Below are 22,351 nucleotides of genomic sequence, written 5' to 3'. Positions count from 1 at the left end.
TATATATATATATATATATATATAATTAAGTTTTTTTTTTATTATTAATTAATTAATTAATTTATATATACATAAACTACTAAAAATGACAAAAATACACAATACAATTACTAAAACCTTAAAATTAAAATGGAAACTATACACTCTTAAAAATAAAGGTGCTTCAAAAGGTTCTTCACAGCGATGGCATAGAAGAACCATTTTTGGTTCCACAAAGAACCATTCAGTCAAAGGTTCTTTAAAGAACCATCTCTTTTTTACCTTTTTGTAATCTGAAGAACCTTCTTTCGCCACAAAGAACCTTTTGTGAAACAGAAAGGTTCTTCAGATGTTAAAGGTTCTTTATGGAACCATTTAGACAAAAAGGTTCTTCTATGGCATCGTGAAGCACCTTTATTTTTAAGTGTGTAGAATAAAATAAAAACTATAATAGTATCTCAATGAAACTAAAATAACAGTATAATTGGTGTCAGTTTTTCAAGAAAAGTCTTTCTACTTCAAAATTGAATATTCAATTAGTTACTTGCAGATTCTGAAATCCCTTTCACAGAATTCTGCAGATTTTCTCAAAAAAATGCTGAAAAAAATCAATAGATGGTGTTTGGACCTGGTTATAGGTATTATTCCACACATTTATCTTCTTTTCTACTGTGTATGAAATACTGTACTAGTATTATTACTCAGATGTATTTGTGCAATTTGATCCACCTCCACGGAGCTGATGGCAGATGGGTTTGAATGCTCTTCCACTGTTTGTGACGGCATGTGTTCAGAGTTCATTTCTGGGAAGGGCGCTGCAAGAGCAATGAGACACACCCCAGAGCCACACACACACTGCTGACTCCTGCAGCTCGCGGGTGCTGTCACTGCTATGATGCAAATCATTTGTTTTGATGAGTTTTTCTGCTCATCAGCACAAAAAACAGACACACTGAATGGAAAGGTAAAACAGGTGCTGGCAGGTTTTGTTGTGCCCCACCATGGCATAAATGCAGTGGGGGGAAAAACGAACAAGTTAGACTGGAGACTAAAATGATATTTTTGACAAGTTATCAACGCATGAGTCTCACTTGAGCTCTGCTGCTGTAAACAGCTGCAAACATTCAGCTATTATGAAGTGGTTATGGAATATTATAACAGAGCACTGACACTGGATGCAGAGTTGTTTTGGGCTAAATTTGAAGATATTTTCATTGTTTACATGCAGAAGGAATATTCAGATACGCATCTTTATTTACACAGTTCCCATAAATAAAAACATTCCGTTGTGAACAATTTCTTTTTTTATGTTGTTATTTATTATAATTTATTTATTTTTATTATTCATTCTTATTGTTATTCCCACAAAAATATGCTGTCATTTAAAAGTTTGGAGTTGGAAAAATTTCAATGACATCTCTTATGCTCACAAAGGCAGAATTTATTTAATTCAAAATGTAGTAAAACAGCCACTTTGTGATATATTGTTACAATTTAAATAATATTTTCTATTTTAAAATATTTTATTCCTTAATAATTTATTCCTGTGATGCAAAGCAGATTTTTCATTGTCCATTACTCTAGTTTTCAGTGTCACTTGATCCTTCAGAATTTGCTGATTTGGTCCTCAAAAATATTTATTATAATCACTGTTGAAAACAGCTGTGCTGCTTAATATTTTTGTTTATTTCAAGATTCTTTGATGAATAGACAGTTCCAATGTTGGAGAAAATTACTTTTAAAAGTAATGCATTACAATATTGTGTTAATTCCTTAAAAAAGTGACAAATTGTGTTACTTAGTTGCTTTTTATGAAAAGTAATACTTTTGCATTACTTTTTCTCAACTGGGTTGGGTTTGCTCATTTTTGCTTATTATGGTTGAACTGGATCATCGAAGGTCAGCAGCAAAGACACTGATTAAGAAAATGGGACTAAATACATATTTGCATTATTTAACATATTTAATTATTGCAAGTTTATGTCATATTCTATGTTTGCATTTCACTGTTTTTATTCATTTTGAGGAACACTGAATCTGTAAATGCATTTTCACATTTAGTCTAAAACTTCAGTAGTCATCATGTTTACACAGCACACACAACACCTCCTCACTTACTCCCGATTTCACTCAACATGGGAACAGGAGAGCTGTCAGTCAATAAATGGGAAACAAAATAACTAGCGTTACTTATTTGAAAAAGTAACTCAGATATTTTCTTCTAAATTAAAAAGTAATGCGTTGCTTAACTAGTTACTTGAAAAAAGTAATTTGATTACATAACTCGCATTACTTGTATTGCGGTACCCCCGACACTGGACAGTTCAACAGCATTTATTTGAAATGTAAATCTTTGGTAACATTATAAATATCTTTATCGGGGAAGTCGTGGCCTAATGGTTAGAGAGTCAGACTCGTAACCCAAAGTCTCTTAACGGCAGGGGTTGTAGGTGAGGGGAGCGAATGTACAGCGCTCTCTTCCACCTTCAATACCACGACTGAGGTGCCCTTGAGCAAGGCACCGAACCCCCAACTGCTCCCCGGGCGCCGCAGCAAAAAAAAAATGGCTGCCCACTGCTCCGGGTGTGTGTTCACGGTGTGTGTGTGTTCACTGCTGTGTGTCTGCACTTTGGATGGGATAAATGCAGAGCACTAATTCCAAGTATGGGTCACCATACTTGGCCACATGTCACGTCACTTTCACTTTATTGCATCTTGTGATCAATATAATGCATCCTTTCTAAATAATTTTCTTTTTCTAAATCCCCAAACTTTTGAATGGTAGGTATATATACCTAAAACAATTGTCTTTACACAGCCAAGGTAAGGCTGCTTTTTGCCAGCTCAGTAATTCAATATAAAACATCATGCTATATAGGAGCCAAACTAAATTATACCTGCTCTGACCCCCCTTAGACCCTAGTATACAGATGTAATTGCTGTATAAATCCATTTATGCCACCTCTGAGCAGCATGAAACAATCAGTGTAAAGACATACATTCACTGCCACTTCAGAAGCGCCCCTGTGCCTCCTTTGCAATGTAAATTTGTCAAAAGGCAAAGTTTATATTTCAAAATATCAAATAGTCATAAAATGCTTCATGAACAAGCATATTTGCGTGTGTGTGTGTGTGTGTGTGTGTGTGGAAGCATGAATAACATGTGTCGGTGTATAATTAGTATGCCACAAGGCTGTTTGCAGTTGATCGGATCTTGCAGTTCAGTGCACACTGCAGCTGAATTCTGAGCAGTCCGGATGAACTTTGTCAACCTTCAGCTCTGCCCTTCAGATCAGCACTTTCTTCAGCCCAGATATTCTCTAATTATCATCCACTTACAGTATTTCAATAAATAATTAAAGCATAAGTCATCAATCAAGACTGAAACATTGATAACAAGAGAGGACAAAAATCCAATACGCGCCAAGCCTCGCGACTCAATATCATAAATAAGTTGTGGGTCGTAATATTCGCATAAATCACGTCACAAATATTACAGAGGGTGTAGAGGATTTTGTTAATCATAGTGGATGCTGATAATTCGAAGTGTAAAAATGACACTGCCGCACTCAAAAGCCTAAAAGGCCTCACTCGGTGCCTGTAGGAGCCGAATCGCATTTCACTGGCAGTAAAACTAAAGGAAATGCCCAGCTTTTGGAGAGATTGATAGTTATTGATTTAGCCAGAGGCGGACAGACTCGCTCCTGTGGTTCCTGCTCTATAGCAGCTGCGGTAGCTTTGCACATTTTCGGCAAGCGCGGACCACCTGCAGTGCATTGCAGCCTGGCAGAGAAGCTTTATAAGACTGTGATCCTAAAATTCCACACGATGCAGCTGTTAAATGGATTATTGACACACACACACACGCGCACACGTGCATGAAATCTGCAACTTTTGTCCAGTGATGATTGTTTTTTTCTTCTCTCAGTACCTTGGGTGGGTCTTTCCAGATAAGAGCGACTGGTTGGTGGCTGCTGTCATCGGCGGAATTTCGCAAAGAGCAGACGCCCTGCTAGGCTCCATATGCAGGAACATTCTGATAAGATGAGTGAAACTTAAGCCCTCAAGCCTCCGAAAACAAGCGCCTATGGCCTGCGCAGAAAAAGTTCTGCAGAAATTACTTTTCCTCCCCGCTGGCTTTATGAGGTTTAACAAACTCATCTGTGCTTGAAACAGGAGGCTGAATGTGATGTCCTCGCCACATTCGAACGAGAGGTTTCACATTCGCTTGAACCGCTTGACAGGGTAATTGAGGACTCCACATTGACGCAAATGGGTCTCTTACGGTGGCATGATAACCTTGTCATGCACTTGCCATCTTAATGAATGGAAACATGTGATGGCTGCCAACGGAGAGCAAAGAAAAGACAATTTGAAAAACATGAATATACTTTACTTTAAAGGAATAGTTCAGGCAAAAATGTAAAGTTTGTCATTATTTACTTATGCCGATGACATCTGAAATCCATTTGCTGTTATTTTTACATTCACATTCAAAAAGGGGAATTTTTGAAGAATCTTCACTCAGGATTTTCATACAATGATAGCTCTGGTAATAACAGAAAATCTCTATAAAAGCATTGTAGAATTAGTCCGTAAGAAATTGCATTCTTTGAAGACATATAATAGGTTTGTGTGAGGAGAAAAACTGTTTGGTTACCAACATTCTTCAACATATCTTCTATGTTCTGCAGAAGAAATGAAGAAAGAAATGCATACAGCTTTGGAACAGCGTGTGAGCAAATAATGACAGAATTTTCACCTTTGGGTGAAGTCTTCCCTTAAAATCTTCATTGATTCAGTGAAAACAGTAATGACAAATTTCAGTCATTTTCACACTTAAATCTGTCCTATGGCTTCAGATTCAGAAGACTGGAATTTAATGCACATGTTGTATAGACCACTTTTATAGGGCTTTATAGTCTATTTTGGGTCTTTTTGGAGCTTAATAGCTATGAAAGCTTGTTTCCGGCAGAGGATAAAAAATTTAAAAGTTAATTGCAAATTTAAATCTCACAATTTAGACTTTTCTAAATAATTGTGAGCTTATATCTCATAATTATGACTTTTTCTTGCAACTGAATCAGTCAAAATTGTGAGTTATAAACTTTCATTTTCAAGAAAATAATTCAGAATTGTGAAAAATCGCAGTTACCTTTTTATTTTAATTTCTAAATTATTCTTAGTTTATATCTCACACTTATGATTTTTTTTTTGTAACAATTGAATTAGTTAGAAATGTCAAAACTGAGTTATAAATTTGCAATTGCAAGAAAAATTTAACTCCTTTTTATTTAAAAAAAGCTAATTGTGAGTTATAAACTTTCATTTTCAAGAAAATAATTCAGAATTGTGAAAAATCGCAGTTACCTTTTTATTTTAATTTCTAAATTATTCTTAGTTTATATCTCACACTTATGATTTTTTTTTGTAACAATTGAATTAGTTAGAAATGTCAAAACTGAGTTATAAATTTGCAATTGCAAGAAAAATTTAACTCCTTTTTATTTAAAAAAAGCGGAATTGCGTTAGTATTTCCACTTATAAACTCAGTATTGCAAAAACATAATAAAAAACTCGGAATTATGAGTTGTAAGAAAAAACACCAAATTGTGAGATGAAAATGTTTAAATTACCTTTTTTATTATAATTTCCTTTTTTTATCCTGTGGCAGAAACAAGCCTCCATAGACAGCTCCAAACTGTAGTATATAAAAAATCTGCATGAATTTTCAATTTGTGTTTCACAGAAAAAGATGTCAGCATTCGGGTTTGGAACGACACGAGTAACAGAATTATGATTTTGGTGTGAACTCTTCCTTTAAATATTCTGGTCTTCCATACAGTGGAGCTTGATTGTGGTTGTGGCTGGAAATGTTTGTACCTGCATAAATTTTGCTCTCCCATGAATTCTAATGCATGCTCCCTAATCAGAGTTTGCCTTATATCTTCGGGGCTGTGTCATTTTGATGATCGTATTACAATGCCGCAACACTCGTTGTGTTTAACGTGTAATCTGTGTTGCCACGTTGGGCAAATCTCCCTGAACTTTCTTACTTACTGGAGGGTAAAAAAAAGCATCAGCATTGCATCGGTAAATGTGTGATTTATGTGGTAACAGAGATGCAATCAGAAGAGTCCGGAGTCATCAATCACAACTATGTTTTTCTCTTCCCTGGCTGTGTATGGAGATGGTGCCGCCTCTGCAGTGCATTGACATGCAAACCAGATCCCACTAGAGACATGGAGAGAAGTATCAAACCGAGAACTGACTGATGAATGACTAAGGTTTGCTTAAAGGTTACCATCTCTTCTTTTCGCTCTTTCTATCGCTCTTTCTCTCTCCTGTCATTCTCATTCCCTCCTCCTGATTAATACGTCTTGATTATATGCCATGAAATGACTTGCCGCATGACACACACATATAACTCTGCTCTACTGATGTAATATCAAGCATGTCTGCTCACATCAGTTCAGCTCTCATTGACAGTTCTTTCCTTGTATTTAGTAGCTGTTTTTGAAATTCACTCGGACTAGCTTTAGTATTGATTGAGTCATGCTCTCAAGTGATACATGTATTTACAAAATGCTGAGTTAATCTTGTCCATTAGATGTGGCCAGTTAATATAAAACTATGCAATCACCTCATTCTTTTTTAATGCTATATAACAAAGCTTGATTGTAAGGATTGTCATGGGCCAGTGTGAGAGACTCTGTCATTCATTGTGCTTTGGTTTACTGTAACAAATCTATCTATCAGAATCAGCATTGGTCGCACATCTATTCATTTCACTTGACCTTTTTAGATGTTATGAATGCTTCTAGTTTAAATTAGTCACAAAAGTATACATTATTGAGCTGATTGACAGGGTTCTGTCAAAATGGAAACAACTTTGAATTATGAAGGCAAAAGAAAATGGTTTGTAAACGTCAGTATGAATGGATTGAAAAAAGAAACAAATCAATACTGCTTTTTATACCACAAGCTGTTGGTTCTCAGCAAAAGCTGATAAGTTAGGAGCATTTTTCTCAACAATTGCCAGCAAATTGCCCATTTTGTGTGATTTTTTTTGTGCAATTATGTTTAATTTGGCTTTACCGTTTAGGTATCCAAATTGAACAATTTTAGCCTTTTCTCATATCCACCTCTGTAATTTCAATATGAATTCATAACTGCACAATTTATGACTTACTTTTGCATTAGTGTACAAGATCCTTTGTACAACATACAAAGAGATGAAAAATGATTGTTGAGCTCTGTACATACTGATAAATACACTATTAAAATTAAAGATTCCAAAAAGTGGTTTTCGCACCCATTTTGTGTTCCCCAAAGAACCTTTCAGTGAGCAGTTCTCTGTCCGTTTTCTCAGTAAATAACATTTTAATAATCTAAAGACCATCCGTCCACTATGAAGAATCTTTTGTGGATATGGAAATTAAAGTTTCTTCATGGAACATCAATGCCAGTAAAATAAAGTTTCCAAAAGTGCGTTTTTGCAGCGATGCCATAGAAGAACCTTTCAGTAAACAGTTCTTAAAAGAACCATTTTTTTCCAAGTGCGAGGAACATTTCAATAATCTGAAGAACCGAAGAACCATTTTTGCTTTGGAGAGGATCTATGGATGTTAAAGGTTCTTCATGGAACCATCAATGCCAATAAAGAACCTTTATTTAAACCTTAATATTTAATAGCTTATGGTAAAAATCAGGCCACTTTATGACAATTGTCTCATGGTCAAAAGATGACCCAAAAAAACCTGAATTTGCTTTAAACTTTCATAGACTGCATTACAGCAAGTAAACACTTCTCTGTTCGTGATTCCTGAAGTTTCATCCAAAAACTTTACAAACACAAGCTCTAAAACTCCTCATAAGGAGAGCAAACAACAGTGTGCTGCTCTTGTGAAGCTCACGACTATTAAACGAGTCAGACACTCCCAACGAAACACAAGTCGGCACTTCACATCTCCGTTCCCTTTGAAGCCATTCAAATATAGAATCAGGATGACAGTCCTAAAGATGGATGACATGGTTCATTGTGACTCCGAGAGTAAACCAGCTTCGTTATTTGAGAATATACCGCACTCTCAGATCCTTTTCCTTTTCTCCCCTGATGAAATAAGAGAAGAGAGAGAAAACAAAGATGGCAAGAAAAGTAAATGTGAGTCACTCAGAAAGGTCTCACCTAACAAGATTTATAAAAAAAAGACTAATATAAAAGATTGAACACATCTGTAAGTGTTTTCCAAGTCCACATGGAGTAACTGAAGTGTTAGATTCAAGTTTTGAGGTGTTTTTTGATGATTATTTTTTAAGTACCCTACATACGAAGTGTGAACCTCTTCAATAGCATCAGCAGGCTTTGAAATGTGATCATCTTTGGAATGTTTTAACAATGCTTCAGTCTGCATGGAGGCTCAATTCACTTCCTCCCAGTGACATCTTATTACGGTGGCCATTTAAGCCCCAGTGACAAGGTCAAACCAAGACGCTCTCACTCGTCACATACTAATCGAGAGAGGCGAGACGATGGCTTTTGTGGCTATCGACCACAACAAGACTTCAATATCCTCAAATGAGACACTCTCCTATTATAAGAGCTCCGACCCTTATTAAATATCTGACCTCAAATATTTCCAGGGCAGAAATAAAAAAGTGCACGGTGATTTGGTGACTCTTATATTTCCTTTTCCAAAATGAACACAGAGCATCTTATTTCCCTTGTCAAGAGAAATTTTCCTGCTTTACAGACCTATTTCTAGTGACTTGTAAATTAATTTGGAGCTGAAATGAAGAAGCCTGGGGATGACCATAGAGAGAATGATATGTAAAACTCCCACTGCTTATTCTGTTCATGGTGAAGTTCTGTCAAAGCGGTTTGCCGAGGCAATCTCACGGGTCAGTGCATGCTCTAAATTAAGTTACACATCCTAATTGCTGCCTGTAGCAATTAGAGCCGAAATATGGGCGCAGTAAAAATTAATACGTAGCATTTGTTTGACTGGATAAATTTTGTTTGTGCACTAACCTGCTGGTATTTATAGAAGCCAGTTGACATGTTGGTTTGCATTTGGATTCAGCATTGATTTTCCGGCTCAGGTGAGTGAAATGTTTCCACTGTGCACAATGTGTTGCTATTATACTTAGGTTTTTACTTAAATACTGCTTATTTTGTGTTTTCCCTTTTCTGTAGTAGATGCAAGCAAACCTCTTATTAACTCCTAAACACCATAGCATTAAGTACAGAGCTGCCAGAGAGAACAGTGCAAGTCTGGAGCAGTTTGGAAGAAAAGAGAACAAGCTAAAGAAGGATAATTATAGAATCTTGTCGTGGCCAAATGCCAGAGAAAACATGTTTTTGTTTGTCTTCTGTGCCCCTTTGAGAGGAAGGGATCCTGAATGTTTGGAATAGGTCGGCGGACTGTGGGTTTTTAAAATCTCCTGCCTAATCACGTCGGAAAAGATCAAATATTTAGGACAGAAGGACAGCCTTTTCCTCGCCCACCATTTCTCTGCATATCAAACACAGGAAGAGCTGAAGAAGAGAAAATGTCAAGGGGCCAGAGTCTCGTTTGAACCTAACTTCTGTAATTATCAAGGCTAATTTAAGTTGCTATTTTCCAGCACTTGCCAGAATGTAAAAATCAGTGTTTAGTGAGGCAAGTGAAATGTTGAACTAAATGTTACTGGTGTTGACTGAATTTCCCTGAAAAACTGAAAATAATAATTAGACTGATGATTAATAAATACAAATAAACTAATTTTATGTTACGCCTGGTTGCTGCCTCTCTCAATTACCACTGCCACTAAAGGTTAATTACTGACATAAATGCCTCAAAACATAGGCGTTATTATTATTTTTCTGTTGCATGAACTGAACGCATGAACTGATGAAATGTCACAAAATGCCATATTAGTTGCTTTATTTAAGAGTCTGCCCAAAGCATATCTAATGTAATAAAATGCATTAAATGGTGTCACAATATAAAACCACTTATGACCACTGCTGAATCCAGCTATTTCTAATATAAAAGCATGTCAATGAAGAGATTTGTTTTACCGCAGTACTCAACATCACAACATTTTCAGTTCTGTTCTGTGTCAGCAGATCTACACTATGACAAGTACTGTGTACTTGTGGTAACATACAACAGGTATTTGTGCTAATGAGGTGAAACTTCTCAATGTTCAGTTTCAGCATTTTTGTCTTAATCAGGGATTTAAAATAGCTAACATAAAACATTCTTTTACAGCATTGGGACGGCAGTGAATATCAGGAAATATCTGATTGGTAGTGACTGACCAAGAATTGAGTTAGCTGCTGCTGCAGAGTGTGTGTTCGTGTTACACCTTCAGTTCTGATAATGGCCACAATTTTTAATTTGATTTTATATATATATTTTTTTCTTTTTAACAGTAAAAATCACCTTTCATGTAATCATAAAGTTGTTTTGAGAGATGGGCCTACATACAAAATGTCTATGCTTATCGATCCTGTTAAATGCTGCTTTGCACTAGTTTAGTTAATTGCTAACACTCATGTGCTTCTTCTGGAAAATTGGGTTTCTATCTACATTTTTTGCAATTCTTCAAAAACATTGCTATACATACAATTCACTGCAGTTTCCAGCTGAAAAGACCTCTAGTGGCAGTAAAACACCAACAACTTGTGTTCTGTTCACCTAAATTATCATGCTTCTTTTGGCATGGTTATAATACTGCCACAAAACACTTATATCATAGTGCAGATTTAAACTAATACATTCTGACGTTTGCATCACATAGCAAGATTCATGTTTTTTTTTGTTTTTTGTTTTTTGATTTAATAACCTGTGACATACAAGTCATGATAAAAGATCTCAAAGCAAACTAACATGGTTGCTTCAGCAAATGTTGATTGTGCAAATGTTGATTGATGATGATGATGATTTTTTCTGTCTGTATTTTTGAACTGAAAGTTGGTTTGATGTGTGTGCTTGTCACCAAGCACATGTAATGACAATATTCTCCCGGTGCTCACGACTGGTTGGACTTTGTTATGTGGCACAACATGTTCCGTTTCGAGAGTGATTAATTTGGAATGGTTTGGATAGTTCACTGTAACAGTCTGAAATAGTGTTTTATGTTTTGCATTATTTGTTTTTTGGAAAGGTTTGGTATAATTACATTGAATAACACACACAAACCAATCATAAGTCAAAACATGGCTAAATTTGACTTAATCACAAAATTCAGAAGTGAAAGAGTCATTTGGGAACCGAAAGAGCTGGATCTTAACTGCTGAGCTGTGCCAAATGATCTGGCTAGACTAACATTAAAGCTGAAAACACTATAGTTCTCATATGTATTATTGAATTGTGGGATGAGACAGATGACGTGATAGCATAGCTGTAGCTTCTCTCTGTCCTGAGACACCCTTCGATTTCAGCCCTGTCAGATATTTAGGAGTTGAGCTACTGTCCACTCACCTCTCAAAACAAGCCAGGAAAACACATCTCAACCCCTGACACGTGGAACTGGCCAAAGACCCCGGACATTCTGTAAATGTGAAGAAGTTGAGCATCAGACAGTTTTCAAACTCCACTGCCGTGGATAGTTTACTCCTCATACTAGGCTGGCTTGAAAATTTAAATTTCTCGATTTTAATCAATTCTTATTTTGATGAACCAATTTCTCGATTTTAATCAATTCTTGTTTTGATGAACCATTACTGATTCTTAAATCTCAAGAATCAAAGCTGTTTTCAGTTGATGTACAAACTAACTTAATTAAACATTAGCATGCCTCCCATCCAGTAAATTGCACTAGGCTTTGTTACTTTTGATAACTTTCAAATTCTGTCAGTTTTATTACAAAATTCTAACAAATACCGTTTGGTGCCCTTTAATGTAGCACGACAGATTGCTTTAGTGCATCTGATTGCCTATATAATGAATCAATATTGAATCGAGATCGAAATTGAATCAAATCACAAGCTTGTGAATCTTGCGAAATTTGTCTCAATTCCCAGCATTGAGATGCAGACCTGAGAAACAGTCATGAGGAAATTAAGGCTGCATTTAAATTCACTTTTACCTATTTTTTGCTTCCTATTTATTGGAGATTTTCTCTTAGAAGAGTTTTTTCTTCTTCTGTGGACTGCTGTCTCCCTGGGCTATTTTTTATACATTTGAGGAAAACATGGAGGTGTGAGCACACTTATTAACGGTGTCTCACTTTGTTAATTTGCTGACTCACTAGCAAGTGAATATCTGGTTGGAGTCTGTGTGGATTTATGCCCTGAATCCGGGCAGGCGTCTCAGCTGTCTGTCCTATTAGAAAGGCTGCAGCGACCGGAGACATTTAGGGAGGTGAAATACTGGTGCATTTCAAAGAGAATGGAATAATACAAATGGAGTGTGTATATCTGTCAGCGTACCTTGCTGAAAGGAAAAAAAAAACCTGCTGAAATTTCCATGCAGATCTAAGATGGTTTCTGTGATCTCATTAGTATTCAGGGGTAGGCCTATTTTTTGAAACATTTTTAGAGACTCATATTCACAAGATCTGCATAGCTTCTAAAAACATACGTTTTCCCAAAAAGTACAGTTCATTACTGAAAAAAAGTTGTAAATTTAATGAAAAAGACTGAAAAAATGCTAAGGTGCGAACATGTTATTTGGTTAACAGTAATAAATCTGGGATTATGGGATTATTTCATGTAATTTTAAAGTAAAACATTACATTTATCCATATAGATCTATATCTATTATATATAGAGAGAGATGGAGAGGAAAATAATAAATGTCTAGCAGAATTTGTTTGTAGGTGCCACTTGATATTGAAATTCTTTTTTTTGTGTCTAAACTATATGCAAAAGGAGATAAAATCTGATTAAGATATATTGTTTGTAGCTAATAAGTGATGTTTTTATGATGTATTATCCTTTTTTTTGGATTTCTAATTCAATTGAAACAAAGTCTCGTTGCCTCTCTTTGTCTTGTTTGTGTGCGATTAGACAACACTAAATCATCTTTCTTTCATTCTCTCTCGCTCATCATTAATGCATGATCAGCATGGCAGACTCTTTAATCTGTTGGCTTGTTGAGACGCAGTTTTGATTTCCCTCTCGCTGTGTTTTCTACTGATTATATTCACATGCCAGGATTGATTGAAATTGAGAGATAATTAGTTTAAACAATCCCAGGCATAAAGAGGCTCTCTTCACATTTCATGAATAAGTCCGTCTTTGCCCCTCCCCCATGTTCCTGAACACCATGTCAGATCAAGATGGGCCATGAAATAAGAGATGGATGATATTACTTGTGAAATTGGGAAATTCAAAAGAGGGATGTTTTGAGTTGTGAATATTTTTGATAACATGATAATAATAATAATAATAATAATAGCAGTTAAAATTTTTGATGTGATGTTAATTTTATATTAAAAGATTGCATTGCTTATATTTCAGTTACAATAAATGTGCTGTATGGATGTATGACTCAAATAATTTGGTACTGTCACTTGAAAGGATTTGGTCACCCAAAAAATGAAAATTGTGTCTCAGTATGCACACCCTCATGCCATTCCAAACATGAAATTAAAGTAAACAAATCATTCAGAGTAATGGTTCTGTGGACTGGATTAAATAATTCAAAAGAACGATATGTGTAAATGAATCATGAATCATCATGATGTTCCGGGTTTTTCTCACAAACTCACCAATATTTTAGTGAACAATTAAATTTGTTGCTCACACTAATTCCTTCAGAATACTTGGCATATAGTGCAAGACTCATGTGAACCTCTTCCTTGATATGGTGTTTTTTAGTCATTTTGAAGCTTGACAACCACTAGTCCCCATTTATTCTTATTATAAAAAAATAGGCACAAAAGAATTAAAATTCTGTCTCAGTACACACACTTATGCCATTCTAAACATAAAAAGAAGGAATCTGGGTAAACTGTTCATTCAGGTTCTGTGAACTGGAGAAAGCCATTCATCTTATTAAGGGGTCGCTTACGTGACAGTTTTTGACTAAATAAGGAAAATGTACATATTACATGTTCAGTCTATAGGTAAGAGTGCAGGTGTGTTTCATAACAAAGTGGCATCGCCAACTACTGGCCTGGCATGCATAATACTGCATTTTTAGTCGTTTTCATGGAACTGTTGTAACTTTTAAAAAAAAGTTTTAGTAAGTTGTTGTCACGTAAACACCCTCAGAAGTCAGTGTACCATCAGAATGATTCTGAAACTTGTGTTTCAAGGTAAAAAAAGTTACATAAAGTTAGCTTTAAATCCTTACACTAAGCTATCACATGGCTTCAGAAGATTTATATAGTGCAAAAGTCATGCAAACCTCTTCTATTTTGGAGCTTGACAACCCTTACACCGTGTCCTAACTACACGCGACGCGACAAGATTCCAGCGACAACCAATTTGGGTGTCCACACCCAAATTGATATTTGATTGACAGAATCGATCAAATATCACAGCCAATCAGAAGCTAGTGTGGGCGGGCTCTCTCTGGAAGCCCACTGCACTCGCAACGAAATGGATACATTTATTATCTAATTCATAAATATTAAAGCTTTTTAACATCGTTAAATGTTCATACTGAGTGACTGGTAACATCTTCATTATGGAATACACTCGTTGGTTTGCAGTGAGTCCACAGTTTTAACGGACATCTTTGCTTTAATTTATTTTCAAGATCTGAGGTAAACTATCTGTCGTTGCTTTCAGTATGGCTATAAGGTCACACAAAATGATATTTAAAATCATATTAGACACGTTTAACTTTGAATAAAGATAAACATAATCACCTGAGATTATCTACTGTCATATAGTTTGTATGTTGTTGTTCCAGACGCAGCGTCGTGGAAATAGAAACCGTTTCTAAATTAGAACTTTTGCGTGTCGCCGTCACGGCTAGTTAGGACAAAAAAATCCAATTAACATGGAAAAGATACCTTTTATCGCGTGTCACGGCGTCGCGTGTAGTTAGGACACAATGCTAGTCCTCACACACAATTCATTATATAAAAAAGAGTGGTCAGAATATTCTTCCAGAAAATCACCAGAAAAAATCAGACAGCATTACAACATGATTTCAGACTTTTCTTTTTGGGTGCACTATCTCTTTAAGAAAAAATTATTTGTTAGCAATAGGAAACCAGCTGGTACTACCATTCGGTAATCAGGCTACGGTGCTTGAACTAGCTATGGAAACGGGTTGTTCTTCCATGTCGATCGTTTAATTTTTTACGGTTTTACTGTGGAAACCAATGATATTTTTCCATACAGAATCTCTTGACAGATTTGTTCCCTTATGCAGCCACCAGGACTCTTAAAACACCTGCGTGCACAGCTCATCAGCCTTGTTTACTGTACCAGTCAATGTCTCACAATGCAGTTATATGAATGGAGTCAGCAGCGCCCAATGCTGAGATCAGAAAGAACCGCGAGCAGAGATGAATCTGCATTGCATCCTGGGTGATCTTTCCTTAGAGCAGTCACCAGTGTGCCTCCCCTCATGACAGAGTCACATTTTATATCTCTATGCTAATGTGATGAGCCTTCGCTCGGCCAGGCTCATTAATCTCACGGATGAGTCTGCATGCTCTGGGCCTGAGCCACAAGTTAGGCCACAGTGTGTGTCCCCTCCCCGCTCCGCTCAGAACCTGCTCCCTGAGGAGTCATGACAGCACACTTGACTCATTCGCTCTTCCTTCAGTGCCATAAAGATGCAGGGACAATGCTAAGGCTGCATGGTACATACAGTCTTCTGGTACAAAACCCAGTCTGTTGCGTCACAACCTACAAAAGGCATCATATTCACCTTTATAAGCAACTGATTTGGAATGCTCTACGTCGTGCTCTAACATGGTGACTCAAAATGAAGTTTGATGTTAGCATCTAATTCTGTTAAATTTGTTAGCATAAAGATACAATAATTTTAATTACTGAATTAAATTAAAGCTTATTTCTATTTTGTATTTTATTTGTATTTTGTATTTTACCAAAGGTAAAGATTGGGGTCAGTAATATTTTATTTCCGCTTTTATTTATAATTTTTTTATACAAAGGATACATTCAATTTATCAAAAGTGACAGTAAAATCATTTATAATTTGGCAAAAAAAAAGTCTGTTTCAAATAAATGCTGTTCTTTTGAACTTGCTATTTATCAAAGAATCCTAAAAAATGTATCATGGTTTCCAGAAAAATATTAAGCAGCAGAACTGTTTTCAATATTGATAATAATAAATAATTGTTTCTCGGGCACCAAATCAAAATCATTTCTGAAAGACCATGTGACACTGATCAGTGCTGAAAATTCTGCTTTGTAGATTGCAATTAATATTTATTTTAAATTGTAATAATATTTCACAATATTACTGTTTTACTGTATTTTTTATCAAATAAATGCAGCTTTGGTTAGCATAAGTGACACTTTTTTTTTAAAGTGTTCGGTAGCACTTTACAATAAATTTGCATTAGTTCATGTTGGTTAATACATTAACAATAAGCATTACAATTGTTTCAGTATTTATTAATCTTTGTTCTTGTTAGTTAATAAAATGACAACTGTTCATTGGTAATTCATGTTATATCCTGACTATTAAATAATATTAACAGATACAACTTTTGATTTTATTAATGTATTGGTACATTTTGAAATTAACATTAACTGAGATTAATAAATGCTTTAGAAGTATTTTTCATTGTTAGTTCATGTTAACTAATGTAGTCAACTAATGTTAACAAATGGAACCTTATTGGAAAGTGTTACCGAGACAGCTTTCTAAAAATATTTCAAAATCTTACCGACTCCAATCTTTTGAATGTTAGGCTAAATTAAGTTACCTCAACTTCAATTTCGGTCTGTTTGTGACACAAAACTGTCGTATAGCTTCAGAAAACCCAGAATCTAGCATGTGAGTCAAAAAACGTATATTTTACTTTTATTGTGTTTTTGAATGCCTGTTCATATAAGGGTTAGTTAAACATGACAATTGTAATATTCATTTGAGCTAACAGAATACATCTCTCTGTGTTGTTAGATACCATGTTCAATATACCATGTTCGTTTTTAGCCACTGATAACCAGACAAGTGTTTACATGAGAAGTTCAGTGGGGTTACAGAACACTTTAAATCACTTGTCCAGCACAACGTGACCTTGGAGCACAGACACACTTACAACCAAATGAAAACTATCAGCAGCTCATAATATGACATCTCTTCAATAAATGAGGACACCTGGGTGAGCTGCAATGACTGATTTGTCTTTCATTAATTCAACGCAGCCTGGTTTGGACAAAGATTCTGCATTATGTTTTCTCTTTTTCTCATTATCATGTTTTCTCTCTTTCTCCCGCTCTCTCTCTCTTCTCCAGGTGGAGTACATGAATAATTCATTTTATAATTCATTCGTTTAACCAACTTGATAACATTTCAAATTGAATGAAAAAAACCTTAGGGAACAAATACAGGCGCCTTTGTGTGTTTGACAAAGAAAGTTTCCTCATTTGAGCAAGTGAGAAAAAAAAGTGTCTCAAGAAAGAAAAAGGGGAAAAAACAGGAACTGTGACTCTATTGCCTTGAACAAGTACACCAGTAAGGGTGCCTTAAAATCACACACAGTAGGTAAGTACTATTATATTGAAAGGCACTTATAATTTTTGCATTGTACTTTTCAAGAGCAAATGCATTTTATGAGAGTCCTGGGCTCTCCTGGTGAGTGGTGAAGTACGTTTAGTTAATGTTAGATTTGATGCAGCACCATAGATGTGGTTCTTGGGCTAACAAGGAACTGAACAGGTAAGCCTATTATGGAAAAGAAAAGCTTCTCTGTCAAAAATATCTGCATTTGTTGAATTGCTTCACTGATATCTTAAATTACTGGAGTACTCTTGAATTATGGTCAGTCCTACGCTTTTTTTGACATGAAATAAAAAAATGAAGTGCAGTTGAGCAAAAATCGCACAGCCTACATTAATGAACAGGATTTGTATTAATGTCTTTACATTCTACATTTGTTAGCTTTAGATGGCTTAAGAGGCATAAATTATGAGTTTTATTACCAGCTGTCCCGAAACAATTAGACAGGTAATAATCGGCAATAATAACCCACTGACAGTAGGCTACATTATTTCTGGCTTCTCACCAAATAAATAAATGCACATGAAATATTGACTTGAGCCATAATCTCCATTTGCATTTGAATGAAACAAGAGAGTGCGAGTTTGTGATGTGATATAGGAGACATGAAAGTATTGTATAAAGTTGATATGCAGCATGAACGATGGTGAACATAAGTTCAACCTCTTGATGCTGCGACTGAACAATCAAAATCAAATTTATATAAATCTCTTAAATCAAATAATTCTCTTCTCCTAGGTGAATGTGTATGCCATGCAGAAACTGACTGACTTTGCAGTTTCTGGTTTCTTTTAATACATTTGAAATCTTCCTCGAATGGGTACAGGTAGCCATATGAGATGATTCAGGGCTTACATCAGAATTTCGTACAATCTAAACTCACACAGGCCTCAGTTGCAGACCAGATCATGTGTCTAGCCTGGCATGGCTCTCTTTTTCTGCAGGGAATAGAGCTCCGTTTTCTTCTATGCCAATCCTGGCTATCTGAGGTAAGCAATACTCACACAATCTGCTGAAACACTCCCTTATCTATGTAGGTCCATTAATATTACACATTCAGCAACTTTGTAGGCACAAAAAATAGCTGCATACAGTAACTATGACATTTAGAGTGTAACAACTATTACACTCATTTTCTCTCTCACTCTTACAGGTCTTAAAAATGGCTCTTATATCTTGTTGTCACCGTAAGTGCCAAAACAAGGAATAAATAACTCCCACATGCATCCGTTAAAGTTGTGCACATCATTAATTTAGTCAAGGCAGTTGAGTAAATCTAAACGCAGGAGGTAACAGGGACAGCTGAAGATGAAAAAAAAATACTTTGCCTGCCCAGGCTAATCCAGAAATGTATTTTTGCATCTGAGATTATTTTTGAAACAGTCTGAACAAAAGAAGATAACCATTGGTTGCTTTGTCATCTCATGCCCTAAAATGTGCATTTGTATGAGTGTGCGACACACACAAAAATGTATTATATCTCTTAAAATCAGAGATGCCATGTAGGATTAGGATTAAAAATGCGTTCAGAGAAATGATAATCCTAGTCTAAATGTTCATGGTTGTCGTCAACTAGACTCAAGCCTCTATGATATTATATAGATATTTCCTGGTGATGTTTTCTTAATCAGTCATTTTATGTGAATTGTAGTAGTGAATGTTATCATGTATTATGAACTTCAGTTGAGTGTCGAGTTATGTTTAGCTTTGATTTTTCTGTTTCTCAAAAAAAAACATTTTAATCTGTCAATTCTGTCTATAAAGTTTATTTTTTAGTAATGAACTTGAGATTTAATGTTACCTAAATCTTCAATTATGAGCTCTACTCTGGAGAAAAATAACAATAACAACAACAACAGCATTCCAATGTGCTGCAGATAGAGAATCTCTCTTTTATACACACAGGGCTGCTTTTGATTATGGCCTGAGACTTGCTTACTAGAGCACCTCTGACCCCTGACATCACTGTGTCCTTCTACTGCAGCAGGCTTTTGCCTTTCAGTTCAACTGTGCACAAATTGAAAATAGTTGTGGGAAGGTATCACATTAAAAGTTGCTTTCTTTCATAACAGAAACAATTCATCAAAACAGAAGAACAGAGATAGTTGTGGCAAATCAATACTCCCATCATTATTACACACTGCAGCTGGGGTTTTCCGAAGGAAATCAGATTTTGAGTTTCTTTTTCTTTATAATTTTCTAATTTCTTTATACAACACATGCCATTTGAGATTTAAAGTGATGCTTCATCCAAAAGTGAAAATGTTGTCATCATTTGCTCACCCTCATGTTTGTTCCAAACCTGCAGAACTTAATTTCTTCTGTGGAACACTGAAGACCATATTTAGAAAAATGTCTGCAGTGTGTTTTGGTTCTATCAAAAGAAAATCAATGGGCTCCAAAGTTGTTTGGATGCCAGCATTCTTATACATATTTTGTGTTCTGCAGAAGAAGAAGAAAATGCATGCCTGAAGGTGAGTAACTGACGATAAAATATTGTTTATTAAATGTTGCATATTCCTTTAAGTCTATATGCTAGCATCTATGTAAAAAAAGTCACCGTTTGACTGTTAAGTGCTAAAGATGCAGTCACTTTTTGACTTACTGACATACAATTTTGTAGTATCTTTTTTTTTAATATATGTATTTCATACTAAAGTTTCACATACCAGTGCACACATATCAATTTAACCATCCAAGGTAAATTCAAATGCCACATAATTGTCTGTACATAAATATTTATGGATGAACGAACACCCAATTCTCAGTTGTTTATGATTCCTATTTATCTCTGTAACCATTTACAAAGTTGGCAAGTGTGTGATGTCTAGTATATTTTAAAATCAGTTCCAATTTTAAAAGTTGTCTAATGTATTCTAGTCTTTACATCTTAACCATTCTTAATGCTTCAATGTGTGGTTAATGTCATGGAGGTCTCATACAAAACTCTGAATATCTTTTGCATATTACTGATTGCGTATTATACATGACAGGTGGCAACTCTAGTATCCCTGTTTGCACTACTGTACATTAACTAGCTAACCTGTATTCAACCAATGCATACATGAAGCATCTACTATGCATTGAATCTGCTACAACAATGGAGAAATGTACTTAAGTGGAAAAAGTTCTGCATGATGGAGTCCACCATGTGGGAACTGGAGTTGTTGTATCTGCAGAAGAGAACCAGAGCGCAGGACACACAATTAATCTCAGTGAAGCTCCTCAGCGACAAATGATCAGCCACAACGCAGCATTTCCATAGCTTCATTATGCAGTAGGTCCCCAGGCACAATAATCATGATATCAAATGACAGGCTTTCTTCGGGCCGCCTCTGTAGTTGTAAATAAAAATATGTTAATTTGGCTTGCGGTATTTAAGCGAGCAAGTTGCAAACATAATTTGTTTGAGTTAATTTGTACAAGATCAGGTTGTTCTGAGTAGAGAGATATGAGCCAGGGAAATTAATAATGTTAGTGAATTACAGTAGCTAAGGATTGTGTAATGATAAGCATTCGTTTTATATTTTTTAGTAGAATTATGTTTTGCATGGATGTTAGTGAGTTTACTCATATGATGATAAAATAGAATTAATGTCTGTGAAAACTTTGTATAATACCAATATTAGAATTTACAGAGTTCAATAATACATTCAATTCTTTTTGCCTGCTTCTTTGAACAAATTCTTTGAAATTTTGTACATACAATTACCCACAAAAAAATCTAAATAATAAAAATAATAAAATCTATTATAAGAGGCATGGTACTCTTGCACATTCATGAGGCAAATTTAAAAACCAATGTCAATGCAAAACTACAGATCTCTATATACAACTGAGCACAGCTCTCAATACTGCCCACTAGCTGTGGTGGAGGAGTGCAGGCTGAGTACTAGCTAAACATTTCTGTTGTTAATTTTATGTTTCACTGTTTCTTCAAGTTAAAAGTGGTCTCTCGTTCTTTACACAAACTCTTCTTTTTAAAATTAATTATGATTTTTATCTTATCAGAGATGAATATACACATAAAGACATCGTTTTACACTTTACTGCTCAACGACAAATTGCCATTTTATCTTTCAAGGCAAGTTTATCTTTCAAAGTGTATATTATCACACCATTTAATCTGTTACATGATTTCATTTTCCAGCCAGCACTATAAAGCAGTTTGAGTGGCTATACACAGCAGTAGTCACATTGTGTCCGCATGCCTGTTTATCATTTGTACGATTGTTGTGCTTTTTTATGTCGTAAGTAGACATAAACGTTTGATTTACTATTTTATTCTTTTTGCTTACCATTAACAAGAAAACATTATACAACTTAACATATTTTTTTTGTTGTTTTTATTTAATATTTATACTCTTTATACTAAGATGCTTTTTATTAAATCAAAGTCTGGTTTGTGCGTTGTTAAACATTAGTTATCACAACCTCAACAAACGCACAAATCATTGCGTGAAAAGAGTTTATTTGCAAAAACTTCATTTTTATTTATTTTTAGAAATCATGTTTTTTTTAATTTTATTGTGCATTCCAAGTAATATCAATCAAACTGCAGTTGGGCTGTTTTGATTAAGTAATAATACAGATTAATCAAAAAATACAGGCAACTTACAAAATTAAAGTTTTTTATATTAAAAGTTTAGATTTTTTTTTGTGCCAAAGAAGATATCTCCACATTTCATGTTTCAGAGTTGAACAAAAACACTCGTTTAATC

This window comes from Sinocyclocheilus grahami, unplaced genomic scaffold (assembly GCF_001515645.1).
Source record: "Sinocyclocheilus grahami isolate Dianchi unplaced genomic scaffold, SAMN03320097.WGS_v1.1 scaffold331.1, whole genome shotgun sequence".
NCBI lineage: Eukaryota > Metazoa > Chordata > Actinopteri > Cypriniformes > Cyprinidae > Sinocyclocheilus > Sinocyclocheilus grahami.
The sequence above is the reverse complement of the archived record's forward strand: the minus strand, read 5'-3'. Positions refer to the sequence as shown.